The sequence below is a fragment of the Triplophysa dalaica genome, chromosome 19, assembly GCF_015846415.1.
Source record: "Triplophysa dalaica isolate WHDGS20190420 chromosome 19, ASM1584641v1, whole genome shotgun sequence".
NCBI lineage: Eukaryota > Metazoa > Chordata > Actinopteri > Cypriniformes > Nemacheilidae > Triplophysa > Triplophysa dalaica.
Window position 1 is genome coordinate 13,852,584 of NC_079560.1, and position 13,560 is coordinate 13,866,143.

General features: G+C 39.8%; 1 long non-coding RNA gene across 2 annotated transcripts; it reads left to right on the plus strand.

Moving 5' to 3' along the window:
• Positions 1–41: 41 nt before the first annotated feature.
• On the plus strand, positions 42–10,622 carry LOC130408002 (uncharacterized). Of its 2 annotated transcripts, XR_008904713.1 has the most exons (5): positions 42–153; positions 686–843; positions 2,252–2,414; positions 8,947–9,076; positions 10,403–10,622. It is a non-coding gene; the product is annotated as an uncharacterized LOC130408002 (long non-coding RNA). The 2 variants fall into 2 exon arrangements; XR_008904714.1 differs by lacking the exons at positions 42–153; positions 8,947–9,076; positions 10,403–10,622 and having other exon boundaries at positions 704–843; positions 2,252–2,750.
• The last annotated feature ends 2,938 nt before the right edge of the window (positions 10,623–13,560 follow it).

Genomic DNA, 13,560 nt, shown 5'->3' on the forward strand with positions numbered 1-13,560 from the left:
TGTTAAATTTCAATTTGAAGCCTTTGTACACTCAAGAAGTTGTGCATTATTTTTCCAACGACGTATTTTTATATTATAGTTATTATATGGGAAGTTCGTGTGAAGACCCGTAGACGTGCTTTCGGCCAACATCAATACTGCGCACGAACACTGGTATATTGGCATATGTTTATGTTTTAAGAGGATTTGGGGTTATAAATGATGAAGGCACGAGCACGACGCACTTCTCCGCTTCATTAAATCACATCTAAGATATAAAAATGACAAGGTGCGTTGGTCGTGAAGACGTTTTGAAGTGTCAGCGTGTAACGTTAAATGGCGCTTTTGTTGTGTTCCTCTGCCGTTTGTTATTTCTGATGAAAGAGAAAATGGTGGAGATCGACATCATCTCTCCGTGTTTACCGGCAGAGTTTAATCTGGTGTGAATGTGACACCGAGGCGCTTTAAAGCGACGAGCGGGCACATTTGACAGCTTTTGATCATTGTTTACATACGTGACAGCGATATATGTACAGCCTCTGGTGCTTAGCAACGTGCCTGTTCAAATTCTGCATCAAGTCAAAAGCATTTACAGTAATACTCCCGTGAGGCATATATTTGGGGGAGGGCGTGTTTGGAGTTAGGGAACTGTCATAATGTCTTTTGGGACGTTGTTAACGTGTTTTATTTTTTGTCACAATATGAGATCACATGCGAAATGTGTAAAGAATTGTCGTGAGGGAGAGAGAGCGCGAGACAGGAGAGAGCGTATCAGCGCGCGCTGTCTCTGGGCCTGCTGCTGTCTGCGTGTGAACAGCGCCTCACCTGACTGACTGAAAAAAACACACCAAATAAACACTGTAGGTAAGTTTCACAACATCACCAATTAATAATCTAGTTTATATGTGTTCTTAAAATTATTCATCAACAGTACTTTGTTTAAAAGAGAGTGATTGACCATTTCAATAACAGAATATTAAACACGTTCAACGTTAGCACGTTTAAAAAACGTTTTGCCTCCCGAAAAGGCATTTAAAGCGATAAACATATAACGAAGTTAAATACATACTCAAATATTAAAAGCAAGAAACATATAAAGAAGTTAAATACATATTCAAATATGTTAATTTCTTGAAAATTCTATTCAACTTTCTCTGTTTTAGCATATTAGATTTGCTGTGTTGAATAGATATACAGAGTGCTTGCACTTGAGAATTGAAGGCTACTTGACATTTTCATAACATTGCATGATAATTTATGTCAAACAATGACGCATATTAGATGACAAACCTTTTTTAGCCGGAAAGTAATTTGGAAGTAAGTTCCACAATAACTTTTCATTAATAAAGATATTTTTACAACTCTACAGATTATAATGCTTTGATACTGAAATTTATTAATTCATTAATCAAAGTGCTTGGCTAGATCACACTTATACTCACCGATTGTTTGCAATAAGTAATATTGCATTTTTCTTTTTAAATAATCGTCTTATTTTTAATGTTGTTCTTTGCTATAATAAATCAGTGTATTCAGTTAACTTACGCCCTCTAGTGGTGACTCGTTTTTGTGTTGACCTATTACCCTCCATCAATCTCTCAGTGGAGAATTTGCTTTGGGTGATTAGAGTACACACCCATTCGGCAGACTATTTTACTTTATTGACATATACATTTAAAAAAATCTTTTTCTTTTCAGATTTTTTTTACTTTGGAGAATGTAAATTGGCTAGTTAAAATGTTCTCGGAAATAGCTAAGCTATACTTAATGTAACATCTTGCCATGTTTGCCATGTATTATTATTGATTTTAAGAAAGTATGTTATAAAATAACATATTTTACAATGTATCAAATTACAAAAATAATCATAGTTTGTTATGAACTGAAATTATAGCCTATTATTTATTAAAACTATTAAATACCCCCGACAGGGGGCAGCACAACCCAACAAATACAAATCGCACAGTGTGGCCCCTGCTTCATGTCCCATAATGCTGTGGATGGGAACTTAATGTGTTGTATCCTTCACTCGTCCATGTCATGAAGTCCAGAATGTTTTAATCATTGTGCAAAACTTTCGTTTCCACCCATTTAACATTTCACAATATCTATTATTCATACTCAATATTGTGATCCTCAGTTTGATTTTATTTATTCATAAACAATTAAGATGGTGGCCAAAAATACAGCAAAATTTGCGATGCATTTCAATTTTTAGTTCCTTTTTAGGCCTTTTTGGATGTATGGCGTTATGATGCTGCCTTTTGCAAAGTCTTTATAGGTGTCCATGGGTATGCGAGCGACTGTGATGGAGAATGCCAAGAGTTTAGGGGGCTGCATCTGAGACTGGCTCCATGGAGTGTCCCCATAACACGGTTGACGAAGGAGGTATCCTGTGCTTCAGATGTTAACGTAAAACAGCTCACGTGTTGAAGGTGACTGCTTGTCACCATCTCTCAAAAAGAGTTCCGGGGGCCGCATGTGTGTGTCTGTGTGTGGAAGTCTTTTCCTGTTGTTTGAGATTCCACTCTCCACCCCCGTTGTTTTCCTCCTTAACCTTTGACCCTCGCCATCCCAGCTGACAGCTGTCTTCATTTGTGACAGCTCTCTCCTTGCTATCTGTCTCCTTCACTACAATTTACATTCCCCTTATTATGCTTCAAGAACAAATTTCTTGAATATTTCAACAATTCAGTGTTACAAATAATGTGAATTGCTATTTGACGACTTTAGAAATACTGAAAGCAATAAATATGCAGTTTTAAATATTATTGTGTCTTGTTTAAACAGACCCTGTAGATTTTCTTAATGTCACCCACACAAAACTATTCACATCTTGGATGAGAAATGTAAACACCAAACCCAAACTCTGACTTCAGACCAAAACATACAGCGTAAGTTTAGACCTATAATTTAACTTAATTTGGATGAGTAAATTGTATTCCACATGCTTCACTTGGCCCAACCGACTGTGACGAATGACATCTTAAGCTAATCATGAACGGGCTACGTCTCATATAGTGTTGAGATATGATTTAGAGCTGTTTCGTAACTGCTACCATGTGTGTCTTCACTCTTTTATCACAGGCCGACACAAACCGAGAGAAATTCTGTCCACTAGATGGAGTCAATCGTTCTTTTATAGATAAAGTTCAACGCCATTGAGACCACCACAGAATGATCATTTTAAGGGGTACAACTGTTGAAGAATTCAAACCATCTACATGTATTCATATTTATTTGTAGATGTGTTCACTTTTTTGTGGCTGTGCAAAACAGAGTTCTGGAATGTGGGGTTGCAAAATCTCCTCATCATTTTATGGCGTAGTCCACTCTGTTTAAACAGCAGGGCCAATGTGATGGTACGTCGCCGTGAAATGAAAACATCACTGACTGCTAAAGCACACTTCTGTTCTCATCACCCAAGCACTCAACCGTCAGTAAAACAACTCTGCAGCTGAATGCCAAACGAGGCACAAAACCACCCAACAGTCCCTATGAACCAACTCCTGGTTCCTGTCATGGGAGACCATTAAAAAGAAAGCCATTTCAATTACTCCCATTCCGCGCCATCCAGAGACCGAGTCTTTCATTACGGACACTGACTCGCACACATGCACGCACATAAAAAAATGTGGTCAAAAGAAGAGGAAGTCTTGAGGACTTTCAAAGCGCCATTGGCGGGGAAAGCCTCTTGTGCCCGAAGAATGGGAGCTAGATGAATAACAAGCACAGGGAAACAGCCGCCCGACCCAAAGTGTACTGGAGTAGTCCATTCTGTCGGGCGAGAGGGTCGACTTTTTGAGGGAGCGAGGGGCGCGGGAGGGATGGGGGGGCGCAGGGGGAGACCCCGGAGCCTCAGGAGCCCAGGACCTGCTCTTAATGAGAAATTCCTGGGGATTTGGAGGGGTGCAGAGGTCTTCATTTTCTCACTGCGCCCACAGGCTCCTGGAAATGGGAGGTGTGGGCTCCTTTTGAGTCTCTGCGGGGTGAAGAAGGGGAGGACTATTGAGATGAGGCTGGGGGGGTGGAGGTATGTGGCGAGATTATGTATATGAGCTCGAGGCTCGCATGCAGACCGCCACCTCTCAGAGCCAGGGTGTAGAAATGTAAAAGGGGGGTTTTCGAGAAGGTGAAGGTGTCGCTCGGAGACCTGATTCTCAGAGTGTCTAATTAAAAGAATAAGCAGGAAAGATGAGAAACCTCATGTGCAGCTGGAGCTCCGCGTGGAGGCCCCGGGGCTCCTTTCTTACTTATCATAGCACCGAGGGCATCTTGGCCCAAGCCTCGAATCGGCGGGGTTGACATTGTGTGAGCTGAAATACAGAGCTTCTACTCGGACCCGGCTCTAATAAACCCCACTGGGGAACTGACGGCTGTCCGTGCCTGGGGATGGAATCCCCCTTTGGGACGCCAACCTGCATGTGGGATGGAGCCAGGCGGTTTGTGAGCCCGAACACAAAGCCTGGCATGGGGCATGCCACGGTTTGCATGAAGGCTCATGACAAGAGAGATTTTGGATTTTAGCGTGGCGCTGTAGGTGGTGAAAAATGCAGGACTAATTTGTAGGATGCAACACCACTGAGAGTCGTAAAATCCATCTTTATTCTTTATTTCCATCCCGGGCTGTTATTTAGACAGTTACTGCTTGGCCTCTATAGTTAACCCAAACCACAAACTTTGAGAAAAGGTCCTTGAAAACCAAGAGACCAGAGTAAGGTCTTCTTTTAGCTTTGTATGCAAATGAAGATTATATCCCCAAGCGTTCCCTTCCCGCTCTTAAAGCCTCTCTGAGTATCCCTTTCTGAGTCATTGTGCGTGTCAAGGAGAGGCGTGTAATTCACAACCTCTCATTTACAAAGCTTGGATGTGTTGTGCTCTTTTGGTCGTGAGAAGATTTCACATCTGCATTAGCTACATCGCAATATACACTCTGTGGACAAGAGTATCCTGATGCCCCCTTCTAAATAAATATCACTATTTCAATTAAAAGTCATTACTATTAAACCAAATATTCATACAACACCATAAAAAAAATAGTTTCCATGTTTGTTGCAACAGTTTTAGAAGAGCTTTTTTTGTGCTCTGAAATGACTGAACCGCTGTGTAGAAGTCATTTGATGGGTTTGGGTGATGAGTGTTTGACTCAAGGGCGTTCTGCTGGGTTGAGGTCTCAGTCAAGTTCTTCCTCACTAGACTGAACCAATCATTTCTTTTGAAATCTTGCTTTGTGCACATGTTGAAATAGAAAAGGGCACACAAATCTCTTAAATGTCATTATATGCTCATTCATGTTAGAAGGGAGTGTCACAGTACTTTTATCCATATCAGATATATTCAGGTACAGAACAAATAGAATGCCCATGTGGTTAACCAACAATACTCAACAAGACTCATGCCTCACAAACAAACCAACCAGAGCAAGTCAATGGTGGCATGTCAATTGAAATGCCTATTGATATCTCTAATCACTCTTATTTGGACGTGCACTTTGCTCTCTTGCTCAGATCTCGGCTGACCTGCTTCGTCAGAGCTTGGCCCATCCCTAGTGTCTGTTCTCCAGGCCAGAGCAAAGGGCAGACCTGCGGGGCAGGATAACCAAGGTGCCTCGGCAACAGTCTGCCTTGCTGGACGAGCCTGTCCAACCCCTCTTCTAAAGACAAAAGCCAGAGGTCTGCGTTTGGCCTCCGTACAAAGGAACTGAGCTACCGCGGCGGCGTTCATCTGGCAGAACTATAAACATCCTCTTCCTTCAAACCCTTGGCGCTGAAGCTCTGAAATAAACAGCGCCAAGACATCTTCCTCTCTTAAATCTCGTACGTCCAATTAATTAGTTTATTAAAGTGGGGGGAAAAGCGTGCGCCTCCTCTCGGTTGTTTCCAGACAGGTTTAATGTGCATTTAAAGCTGGACAATGGGTCGCTCATTCATATGCAAAAGTGGGCTATATGGAGCAAGGCAGTTTTTGTGGGCAATGACTCAGACGGCGATTGAAGGGCAGTGGGGCATGACGAGGGGCCCTCCCCGTTTCTGCCCGTTGGAGCTCTCGCTCATCCAAAATAAAGAAAGGGATGGTCTCACCCCGGTGGGGTAGAGCGGGTGGGGGGAGGACAAAGAGCACTGCCGTGAAATGGTGCTTGTAAAAGACTGGCACCGGCCCCTCATTGAGATGTCAATCTGAATCTCAGTTCTGTTGGATGAGGCCTGTCATATAGCTGTTGATGAGACAGTAGAGGGTTTATAGGCCTCCTCACTGCTGTGCGTGGACCGGGGCCGGACAGAATGGGATGATGCTTAGAGTCTCCTCCCTGCCAGTCTTTGTTCCGAAAAGATTTATACTTTTTATGTTTTGATTTAACAAAATATGTCAGAAAGGTCAATTATTGGTGTTTATAAAAACAATGGACTGTAAAGTGAAGTGAAATAAAAGCATAGATTAAATGGAACCATATTACAGTGCAGTCTAACAGTCTGAGAGCTCTAGTACAAATGTGTCTGTCATTTAATTTTCTGATATGCAAATTTTAATATAGAGATAACAATTGTAAGTCAGAAGTAGGAAAAGGTTAAGGAACAATTAAAAAATCATTGTTTTCCTAATATTCTCAAATTGTGTTTCCCATTTTGCACTAAAGAGAAAAAAACATCTCAAAATGCGAATCATGTGAACAATTATTCATTCAGAACCTGTATGTGACTGTTTCTTCTGTTGAACACAAAAGAAGATATTTAAGAAATGTCTCAGTGATTTTGTGTTCATACAACGAAAGTCAAAGAGGTTCAATGTCGTTTAGCTACCAACATTATTCAAAATATCTTCTTTTGTGTTCTGTAGACGAAAGAAGAAAGTTTGAAATAACGTGGGAGTGACTAAATGATAAAAGAATTTTCATTTTTGGGATGAACTGTCCCTTTAAGCACAGAACTTGACCTGATCATCCATGCTACAAAAAGTACACCATGTGCTTCAATGGATGCAGGAAAGTCAGAACACTGTGTACAAAAGAGTTCAAATGGTCAATGCTATTAATTAACTTTTTCTGATTTAGGAATATAAAAATATGTGACATTTTTTTGACAACTTTCAAAATACTAAGACTTTTTGTTAATGTCTAAAGTGTTGTCTATTTATGTACCTACTTATCACATTCGTTTTCCAGATCATTACTTTTTGCACCTATTGTTCTCCAGAACAATAATGTGAATTTTCATTAATGCATTTTGTGGTATTAAGTATGTGCAATACTCTGGGATCAAACCCACAACTTTGGTGTTATTAACACCATGCTCTTACAGGAAAACATGTGTGAAGATGACCCAGGTAAAAAATTGCACTAATACACTTAAATGTACAGAAAAACATTTAAATGTTAAAAAATGTACATCCAAAAAAAGTTTTTAGTACTTCTTAGGTTAAACCTATAAGATCTAAGTGTACTCAATTGTGTCTTTGTTCTGAAGAATACAAAGAAAGATATATGGAAGCTTGGACCAAACAGTTCTTGGGGCATTATCGACTCCCATAGTAGAAAAAGGCCAGTGGTAGTGAAAAGTGTCCTGGAACTGTAGCTTTCCTACATTCTTCAAAATATCTTCTTTTGTGTTCAACAGAACGAAGACATTTTTAAAGCAAATTTCCTACTATGGTGGTCAATGGTGGCCAAGATCTGTTTGGTTACAAGGATTCTTTCAAATATCTTTCTCTGTACTTTGTGCACCTGGGGAGAAATAGGAATATGAATAACGTCTTTCTCTAGCTAATGCTTAAGTGTCATATTATATGGGCTCTTAATGAATGTAATTTATTTCTGGTTGTTGACTTTCCATGACACTGATTCAGTCCTGAATCCCTCACAGAATCAGTGATTAATATGTGAGCTGTTTTAGACACTTTATTGCAGTGAGATGAGTGGAATCACTAGAGTGTGACTGGGCCTTTGCTTGTGTGTGTGTTTCTGATAGAGACAGAGATGTCACTACCACTTGCTTCAGAATTGAACCTGATGGACAGAGAGACAAAGACACTGTGTGCGTGATTTAGACAGAAAGACAATATAGATGTTCCTTAGGGCTACAGGAGCGGAAGCTGGCCGACAGGAGGAGGAAAGAATGTTGGACAAAAACAATAGAAAAAGGGGCCTTGAAAAAACTCAGAAGTGAAACAAGAATTCATTATGTTACTTTTATGTAAATGTCTTTATTGGTTTAATGGGGAGGGCTGATGGGCTTATTTATAATAAGATAGGGATATAAAAAGCCGGTAAAATGTCAAATATTACCATGCCCTGATGTGCGAGCTGTAGCTTTTATCAACCACACTGTAAAAAACCCACAATTGTACAATATTTTACTGTTTTATTCACAGATTTTTCACGTATTCTTTAAATACAATCAAAAGCCGTCAAATTACAAAAAAAAGACTGAAAACATACATGTACTTTTGTAAAACATGTAATTTTACGGTATATTTCTGGCCCCCAGCTGCCAGAAAATGTCATTTGTCATTTATTCTATTTTTGAAATACAGTCCAAAACCGTCAAATTACAGAAAAGACCGCAAATTTACAGGAGAAACAGAGAAAAAACATGTAATTTTACAAGAAATTTTGCGTAATATTACTGGCGCCCCAGCTGCTGGCAAATTTCTGTGTTTTTACAGGATTTTTTAACCTACAGGTGCTTTTATTTTAAATTGAGAAATTCTTCATTCCGCTAGATTCACAAAGACATGGCTTAACAAAAAGTGCGTAAGCCTCAAGGTGAAAATTTAAACCTTTTTCTTGACATCCGAGTAGACAAAAATGAACACGGCACATAACCCTTTAACCTTACGGAAAAAAATTTCTTGTCCTGTCCTGTTTACCCCACAGCACTAATACTACTTTCTTTCGACATCTCTCCATAATATAGTTTCCTTTTTTTCTGCTGATCTGAGAACAGTTTTGCAAATTCTCTTATATCTTTCAAGGTTTGGCCTGTGGTGGGAAGATCAGGTTCTCGGCCTGCACAAAACTGCAATGTCAATCTCAGCGCTCAGCGCTCACAGCCTTGGACTATGATTTTTGGTCGTGACGGCTATTCATCATGTCACTCATAAGGTTTGTTTCAGGTCATTGTCTCCATTAAAAACAGGGATGGTTCATTGCCCCCCTTCCCTTGTATTCTCTTTCAGGGGCTGTAGGCAGTAATAAGGGGGTATTTAACCACATGCATTGCCTCTTTGTGCACATCGGCCCCAGAGTTTAAACGCTGACAGTTTAGACAAAAAAAGGAAATTCACTAATAATTTACTCATCCTCAAGTCATATTTTTTCGGTTAATAAATATAGATTCAATCTTCAGAATCGGTTATGGCATATATTACTCTTAATAATCGACTATCGATATCGGGGGAGAAATTTAGTATAGGTGCAAATTTAATTACATTTGTAATATTATTAATATTCATATTCATTATTATATAACTAGGCTACATATAATTTAATATTATCATACTAAATTATATTTAAATTCCTATTAATTTTGAACAATGAAATACAAAATTATGCAACATCATATTTATTTACAATAATTATTAACCAAATATTAATATTAAAACATTAAAAAAATATATATTAATCATTAACCAAAATTTTTGATAATACTGTACTTCCTATGCCCTGGCCTTTTGTATTTAGTTAACAAAAAAATCCAAGATGTCGGCTCCAGTAGCTGTGTGTTTAGTGTCCTGGCTTATAATGCCAGTCCCACTCCCCGGTCTCTATCCTATGCTTTCATGTCTGTTCTCCAATTTTCTTTCAAATTAAAGGAAAAGTTCATCTCAAAATCATAATTGTGTTCATTTTTACCCATCCACATGACTGGAGCTTGACAACAACTATAACCACGATGTCTATGAGTAGACCTGGAAATCTCGGATGTCACCTAAAATATCTTTATTTGTGTTCTGAAGACGCCGGCAGGTCATGTGGGTGTGTAAAAAATAACACAATTTTGAACTTTTCCTTTACAGGCAAAAAAACAATATAAAATCCAAGATACCAATTCTTTTCACATTAGGCTTATGATTGTTTGTCTTGTTCTGACTCTTTTGTTTGTGGTCTAAACTGGTGTCAATGCGGTTATTTTTGTTTGCACGATGGTAAAGCCAACCATTTCTGTTTAAGTCATCTCTGAGAAATTTGTATGTTTTTCAAACGTTGTGAATAAATTCATTTTTTCCAGATGGCCAATAAAACCATTTCTGCTTCTCCTTATAAATTAAATTTGCCCCACCAATTTCATCTTGGCAAAATATCTCGAGTAGCAGGAAATGTTGTTGTTGAGTTTTTTGTGGAAACATCTAGTAAACTTTTTAATGGACGTTCAATTTCTATGGCCTTCACTTTTATTGTGACGCCAACTTTCTCTTTATGTCCTCTCAGGAGAATCTGTGACATCTCCACAACAAAATGGTACAAGTGACAAGCGTTTCGAACTAGAACATGTGGAACAACTTTAGTTATGGGCATGAAAACAAAGAATATGTGTTCCTCCTTTTAAAAATGGAAGACCTTTATTTTCGAGTAGGGTTTGGGCCTTCGGGAGCAGCTTGTTTGTTTTGACTGGAGGTAGTAATGTGGTAGAGGGAAACCAGGGAGACATGCGAGGAATGCGGCCAAGGCCTGACTTGGCCCCATCAAAGTCGAGGCCTGCTGCCCAGGACACTGCTGCCCTCTCTGAGCTCTCATCCACCAATTCACGTCTCCATCCACAGAGAAAAAGCCTCTCTTACGGCCTCCATGGAGCCTAATGGCCCCTCAGAGCCTAAACAATGAAGGGTAGTGTGGATGGATGGAGACTGGTAGACTTCAATCTGTTTATGTCTAGCTTTAGGCTAAGGAGGTTCTAGCATAATGAAGCTGTGTGTTAATTGGTGTTTTGTTGTTAGTTACATTTGTATTTTTTTTCAAGCATTCATAAACTATGAAACTACAAGAATTATGTAACATTGTTTGACTATAGTTACCTTATTTTTTTTACTATATTTGTCAAAAAACGGTATTTTTAATCTGTTAGTTTAGAATTGTTAATGAATTCCTTTTGACGAACGCATAAGAAAATATTTTGAAGAATATTGGTAACCAAGCAACAGTGGCCCCCATTGACTTCCCCTGTAAGTCCACAAAACCACAGACATTTCTCAAAATGTCTTATTTTTTGAACGACATGTTGAAAATTACAAATACTATATAATTATATATATATATAATCTTTTAATATATTGGCCACGCAATTGTTCAAACTAGTTCTTTTCTTTTCTTACCGAAGATCTGGCCTAGACAAAACTGTCCCCGACAGTTCTGCTGCCAGCCAAGCTGTCTCATGGCCAACCTGTCTCTCCCCACACGCCAACCGGCCAGCTGAACCTAACCAGTGAATAGGTCAAGGGGGGTCTCCCTTCTCCAGCACTGGAACAGCTAGGGTGTCAAAAAATGATCCATGCTGAAACAGAAGGTTGTGCAAACGCATCTCAAGGTGAAGAGATAACTTTAATCAAACATTCTGTGTGGTGTCTCTCTGACAGTCGAATTCTCAACATCGCTGGCCCAACTGCCACTTCTTGTCTTGACACCGAGTCCACTGGAGTGATGGAGTCAATAGCGTTTGTTTGGCTGAGGCTGTGAAAGCACTGCCAGTTTGTTTTAATTACCCCCATGCTGGGTCTCCTTGCTGGGCTCCGTATGTTAAAGCTGGCTCTCGCCCATCACACGTGATTTCACACCTCTAAGGAAAATAACATTTAATCATGAAATATTTTCTGAATGACTTAATGTCAGTAGATTATATTCTTCTTCCTCTCATTTCTGCATAACATAAAGATGCAGATCAAATAATTTGACCTGGGAAGTAATATCCAGTCCTCATGGGACTATAGATGAGACTTCATGTGGTCTTGCTGTGTAAATCTAAATTGCAGGGGTGGGCTGGCAGTAGCTTTGATATTTGTGGTGATGCTCTGGGATCAAACAAAACCTCACATGCGGCTCATTTGACAAGCTTATCTGACCACTTTGAAACCAGAGCCTTCACTTATATGCTACACTATACTAGCAGAGGTTGCTGTCCAGCATTTCAGTCTTTTTTATAGCATTTAATGTTTTTAATTTCAGCAAGTATCAGTTTTTGCCTTAAAATTGAGTAAAATATTGACTTTTTGTGGAAGACTTGGCAAATCTGTGATCAGATTGTTACATTGTTGAGATCTCTTCTGAAACTGTGAGATGTCTGGGGATCTTTTTTCTCAGTTGAAATATGAATGGTGGATACTGAGAAATAGGAAAAATCTATTTTCTATCAATTAAATCTCACTGCTTTCTATGAAAAATATTTGTATTAATGTTTGCCATTGTGTATTAATAAGTCAAAGTCTATACTTAAGACCAGGCCCAGTGGCTCGACATGCAATCAATCAAAGTTGATGTTTTAACGTTTTTCTGTGAATACATTGACAGATTATTATTTAATAAATAATACAAATTAAAGTATTAATAATAGGATTTTTTTTTGTATTTTAATTGTCTGCTATTTTGGAGGAATATTCTTATGACTAAAAATGACTATTTACTAAATAATTATATAAATCAAACTCAAAAAGTGTATAAGAGATAGAGAGAGAGATAGATATAAAGAGAGAGAGAGAAAGAGAGAGATAGCGAGACAGAGAGAGAGAGAGATAGATATAGAGAGAGAGAGAGAAAGAGAGAGATAGCGAGAGAGAGAGAGAGAGAGAGAGAGAACCTTTGCTAAATTATTTAAGATATTATGATATTTGACACATCAACACATTACTGTTAATAATGGTTCCCTTTCTGTCGGTCTCTCGACGTTGTGTCGAGAACGACAGATGGGGTTCGCCCTTGAGAACCAATCAACTCTGACTACTATAGAAAAGGCCAATGAAATTTGGCGAATGCAATTTGCATGCCGGGCTCCGCCCCCGGAAATCCGGTATAAAAGGAGGCCGGCGTGCAGCATTCACTTACCTTTTGTTCTTCAGAGCCATCGCTCATGAGTACAACTCAGGATTCAATCCTCTACAACTACACGCTGGTGCTACGACGTGTTACAGCGTATCGTCCCTTCCTGCAGCGACCTTCCCCTGGGCGTCTCGGCGGTTCCGGAGGTGTTAGAGATTTTTTCTAAAAGTCCTTTTCAGGACTGACTGAGCATTCTCCAGCGCGGCATGTCCCGCTGTTCTCTTGGGTGCGGCACCCTCATCGAGGAGGGGGATGGACACGATCGCTGCATTAGGTGTCTGGGCGTCCAGAACACTGAAGCAGCGTTCGTTGACACATCTGCCTGCACTGCGGGCAGATTGTCATTCAGAAGTTGCGGTCACGGGTGGCTGTCTTCCTACGGGAACCAGCCACCATTTCGTCTGCTACCCGGGCTGTGACATCTGTGGCTACGGCCCCGATGACCACCCACGTTAGCAGCGTTAGTGATACGGGGAACTCTGCGAACGTAAACCCGCCAGCCAAGTGCTCACGGGCCGATCGCACCCCGATTCGCTCTTCTGAACGTTCCCCAACCGGCGGTG